This window comes from Heteronotia binoei, chromosome 5, assembly GCF_032191835.1.
Source record: "Heteronotia binoei isolate CCM8104 ecotype False Entrance Well chromosome 5, APGP_CSIRO_Hbin_v1, whole genome shotgun sequence".
NCBI classification, from domain to species: domain Eukaryota; kingdom Metazoa; phylum Chordata; class Lepidosauria; order Squamata; family Gekkonidae; genus Heteronotia; species Heteronotia binoei.
Genome location: NC_083227.1, coordinates 145,830,619 through 145,836,562, shown reverse-complemented (window position 1 = coordinate 145,836,562; position 5,944 = coordinate 145,830,619).

Sequence of the window (5,944 nt, the reverse complement as noted above, 5' to 3'; positions counted from 1 at the left end):
CTGTACCCACATCTGGAACAACAACATAATATGGGGTAGAAACAGCAAGTTACCATTAAAAATTAAAAGTGTAATGTCTCAAAATGAACATATTTTTTATGATTATTCTATTTATTTTATTTATATTATTTTATAGTCCACCGTTCTCACTGAGATTCAAGACAGATTACACATTGTAAAGCGACACAATCAGCAGGGTGGGGCATCCAACAAGCAATACAATAGGATTAGGATTGCAGAAATCTGAAACTAAGCAGAGATCTGAAATAAAGCGGAAACAATGCATAACATGTTGAGTGATGCTGAACTTACAAAGTAGGATAATTATCACTCAGAAAGGTTCTAAAACCTACTTTATAGCAGAAATTTTAGTGCCAAACATAATAGACTCATTTATCCTAAGAACAACTTTCACTAATGGGACTTTTTATGTGTATCTAACACATGCTAGAACAGGTGCTTCCAACTTGGAATGAAGCAGAGTTCTGCCTCTTTGCAATCCATGTTTGGACCATGATTCAGAGCATTTCCAGAACAGATTTAGGACCTATTGCTTCTAAAAGACCATACACCCAACCTGGATATAAATGGAGAGGTAGGTGCTTTTATCTCCCTCTCTGTCTCAGAAAGGCTACAAGAGTACGTGAAACAACATTTTAGTTCAGCTTTCTGGGCTGCACTAGAGCAGTGCCTTGAGTCCATGTCAAAAGTCAGAAGACCTCACATCTAATAAGGAAAAAGTAAAAACACACCCCTTAATGGAACAGAGAAACTTCAGATAGGAGAAGTATATTTAGCACCTTCTCTGAAGCAGAGAAGCCTCCCCCCCCCCCCTTGCATTGAAAGTTCCTGATCTAATGAAGGTGTTTTTTAAATCATTATCTTTCCCTTGATGGACTGAACTCACATAAGCCCCACACAAACCATTCACATGTATTCACACACAACACAGTAACCACAGGGAAACAGACACAGCAGTGGAAACAAGCCTCAGACAAGTACCATAATTTGGAAAATCCAGAATTGTTAGTATTTGAATGGAGAAAAGTGGCACATGGATGCAAATATCTACTTTTTTTTTGCATTTCCTAATGAAGGATCACAGAATCAACATAATCAGTCTCACTTACAAACTCTAGCTACTATGAAAACAGTAAAATGAAAAACCACAAAGCATACCTTTTCAAGACTGTTTTTAATTTTAACTAGGTCTGTCCCTCTAAACCCCTGGCAGGCAGTTCTGGCATTGGCCCATGTTTCTTTTTTCAAGTCTTCCACATAGTAGCATGAATTTAAATAATAATACCACTGGAGCTTTTTGGGGCACGGGTTTGGTAAAGCTTAAAAACCAAAACAATAGATTATAATTTGAAAATACACCAACATAGATATGGACTTTTTTAAAAGAGTTTTTCAAACATCCTAAATAAAAATAATAGCATTAATACAAAGTATTTCATATAAGTTCTCCCAGTAATCTGTACAACAACAGTGCCTGTTTCTACACAAGGAGTGGCCAAATTTGCTTAATGTAAGAGCCACAAAGAATAAACATCAGATGTCTGAGAGCTGGGAGGAAGGAAGGAAGGCGGGAGGGAGGGAGGGAGGATGGGGGAGAGAGAGATGGAAAGAAAGTAACTTTAATAGCATTCTTCAAGCTGCTGGCTGGCTTGGCTTGGAGAAATTATTTAAAGAGACAAATGCCTTCTCCAAGCCAGTCGACTGGGAAGTGGGGGCTTTGAGAGCCACCCAATATGTGTGAAAGAGCCACATGTGGCTCCTGACACATGGCTTGGCCACCCCTGTTCGACACCAGGGGTTTCCCCCCCACACATACGTTTCCACATGACATCGTTCTCTATTTGTGTACAGACTATTAACAGCCCATTCTTTCGAAACACACACACACAAATGATTTATTTTAAACCCGTTTTTAAAAACTTGGCGTTTCCCAGGCAGGACACTATAAGCACAAGCAATTTCGTGTGTCTGAAGGGGAAACACAGTGTAGTTGCAGGACTCTGGTGAAGAGCTAGTCAGTTCGTGCTTTCTCTTTCCATTTGTTGATGACAGCAAGCAGCCAGTCTCTGACAACAATTAGTAAAACAGAAAAGAATTGCTTGCTTTTTGGACAGAGGGGAAGAGATCATCAGAAGCTCTGCAAATATGAGGGTTTTTTAAAGGGTTGTTAAGGATATTGCTTTATTCCTACCAAGTGTAAATTGTGCTTTTAAAAAATAAAAACAAAATAAAAACAGACAATCAGACTCTTATGAGTCTGATAATTCCATCATATAGAAGGGCCTTTTCTATGACCCAATGTAACATCTTTCCATCTGTGGGTAACTGAGGGTCAATATAAAAAGGTGCCTTTGGCTGACTCTGTCTGCCCATGTGGTGCAGGTAAGGTGGAAATGATTAAATATACTCTGTTTGGGTGTAGCCTTTATAACGAAATAAGCACCAAAAACCTACAATTCATATTGGCAAAACTTAAGGGCCTCTCGAAATCTGAAACTTGGAATATACCGTACTCCTGGTAGATTCCAATCCACAAGTCACTCTTGCATGTTCTAGATTTCTACTCACAGCGTCTAGAATCTGCAAAGATTATCTAAAAGAGCAATCCTGAGGTGCAAAGGACTTGGTTAGCCTTTTGTTGTTGGCTTGACATTAGTTCTTTTTAAAATTAGAACACTATTTTATGTAATTATCTGTATTACATACAGATCGTGCTTCTTTGAATGTATTCATATTGGCTATGGGCTGTAACATTGATAAATTTGAAATATGAAAACAGACAATCACCCAAGGGTTAGAGAATCCGGTGGGTCACATGAGAACAAAGTGGGAGAAGGGGTTCAATTTACAGCAGGTGTGAAAGGGAAACCATCACTATAAATGGGGAGAAAATGGATTACCCTGTGCCGCAGGTCCATAGCCAAGAGCTGCTAAGGAGAAAAAGCCTTGGGTCTCCTCCAGATGCCTTAGCAGCTCCAGCAGTGAGGAAGCTGGGTGGCCGCCATCCTTCCTCTCTCTGGGTCTTCCTGAAAAGACCTGGTGAGGGGAGGGAGAGGTGGCTGCACCTCACTGCTAGCTGAGATGAGACTCAGTGGCCTGCAACAAGGAGGCCACACAGCCAGCACCAGCACCCTGTGCCTCCCCACATCAGGTCTTCAGAAGACCTGGCAAGGGGAGTGAGATGGCTGGCCAGCCTCGTTGCTGGCTAAGTCTTCTACCTGCTTGCTAGCAGGAAGACTTGGCAGCCAGCAGTGAGCCCACACATCCATCCCTTCTCTTCCCCCACCAGCCAGCTGAGTGGAGAGGGGTTTTTTTTTACCCTATTAGCTCAGCTGGCAAGTGGGGGAAGAGAAGGGAGGTGCAGCTTCTTGCAAGTGGAGTCTCCTTCCTGCTTACTAGCAGGAAGAAGATTCCATGGACAAGGAAGCCATGTGGCTACCCCTCTCTCCCCCTTGCCTGCCAGCTGAGCAGAGGGGCATTTAAAATCCCCTCTCTGGAGTCAGGCCGCACATACAGCACAATTTCCCCATTGTATCCAATGGAGGACTTGTCCTGCTGCTGTAGCATGACTCCAGAGAGGGGGTTTAGTTGGCAGGCGGGGGGAAGAGAAGGGAGGTACAGAGGGAGCCAGTGCCAGAGAGGAAAAATATGGTTGATAATGGCCAACCCAGGCTCCCTCACCCTCTGGGGAGAGGGGAACTAGCAGGCTGGAGGTTTGGGCACCCCTAATTTGAGAGGGGACACTGCCCTTAATGCCCCACCACTGGCTACAGCCCTGCTGTGCTGTATGGAATCTCCATTACAAAGGTGATTTTACATAGAATTATATTAGCAATCAGACTACCACAGAAAATCACCCTGTTGTGTAAGAAGTCCCTGTAAGATAGAGTCAGCACTATATTTTGTACATTAAAGCAAAAGAACACTTGAGAAAGAGATAACCATGCTTAAAACCACCAACAATGTCATTTTACATACAGCTGAACCCTTTTAATCAACTGAAGTCCTCTGCTTAGGATGGCACTGTATGTGACTGTATGGCAGAGGTAAAATTTAAACGCAGGACTTCATGATTCACAGGCCAGTCTATTAACTACTAACATTTTCACCAGTTCCCCATGTTATTTATTTCATTTATATATATCTGTAATGCTAAATTACATACACTTAAAAGGGAGAAAGAAAGAAAGAAAGAAAGAAAGAAAGAAAGAAAGAAAGAAAGAAAGAAAGAAAGAAAGAAAGAAAGAAAGAAAGAGAAGGAAGGAAGGAAGGAAGGAAGGAAGGAAGGAAGGAAGGAAGGAAGGAAGGAAGGAAGGAAGGAAGGAAGGAAGGAAGGAAGGAAGGAAGGAAGGAAGGAAGGAAGGAAGGAAGGAACCTTGACCAGTTCCGCAGGGCCTGCAAGACCTCCCTTTTTAGACTTGCACATTCGGACTGCTAGAGAGGACCGTAAATCAAGGATCCGCCAAATGCGGTTTAAAGATCTATACCGCACTGCTGGTACTAGCAGAACTAGCGTCAATTTCCATCAGTACTGGCAGGTGAAGTTATTAACTGTATCAATTGTATTGACTGGTTTTTAAAATTGTTAAGTTCAATGTTTTATATTGTTAAATTTAACTGTTTTGATTATTATTGTATGTTTTTATGAAATGTTGTCAGCCGCCCTGAGCCTGCCGAGGTGGGGAGGGCGGGATAAAAATAAAATATTATTATTATTATTATTATTATTATTATTATTATTATTATTATTATAAAACTTAACAAAATTTGAAGGTGTCGCACCCCGCCTCCCTAACCATAGTATTCCCACTGATGGCTGTTGCCCTGCCCCGCAGAGGACCTGTTCAGGATGCGACGAGGGGCCTCAAAATGGGTGGAAGGCTAGGTTATATTCACCTTCTTGGCCTTTCCCCTTTGCTGGATTCTGATTGGTTTCTCTCTCTCTTTGTGCATCTCTGTGTCTCTCCAATCTCCAGCTCCAACTCCTCCTTGACCCCTGCCTCGGCTGCTCCCAGCTCCCTAGCCCTTCCACATTCACTCTTTCCCTTGACTCCACCTCCCTTGATAAGCCCCAACACCCAGCCAAAGTTCCAGACCTGGTCACACCTGCTGGGCCTGTCTTTGGCTGTCAGGGCAGCAGTCTTCTTCTTTAGTTTGGGAGGTGCCACTTCACCTCGTGCCATGGCTACTGTGTCTGTCTACGAGGAGGTAGGACTCTCCTGGCTTCCTGTAGTGATGTGGTGATGGGGCGCTGCTTGGCCCACACTTGGGGTCTGGCTTGGAAGCTTTTTAGAGTGGCTGCAACTCTTGCCCCATGTTGGGGCTGCATTGCCTCCCCAGACACCTGACTGTCGTCATGAAGCCGGGCCCTGGCCTGCCTGTCGACCTGTCTCCTTTCCCGGGCGCTGTCCCACAGGTGGGTACCTCGGTGGCCTGCTCTGGTGGGCATTTGAGGTCATTTGGTCCTGTCAGAGAGTGGGTGTGTGTGGCATGAGTCCCAGCCAGGAGTGAACAGGACAGAATGGGAAGGTTCCATTAATACTATAGAAGCAGCAGAAAATGGGGGAAACTTTATAAATGGTTTGGGGAAAATAAAGTATTATAAGAACTGCACAAAAAACAGGGTATTATTTACACTATATTGTTATATTATAATTGAAAGGGAAGATCAGCTATCCTTTTTTTTGTTATACCTCTTCTTCTTTAACTACTGGATTAATCCACAAGCAACCTCCTCGAGGATGATGGATGGATGTATTATGTGATTCCTATATTGTTGTACTATGATATCTTTTTATTTCTATTTGAGATCACACTCTGGAGTTTAATAAAAAAAACTATAAAACTAAAAAAAAAATACTATAGAAGCTAAGAAAATTAGCAGAAAAACTAAAAATAGGAGAGTAAAGTTGGAAACAGATGT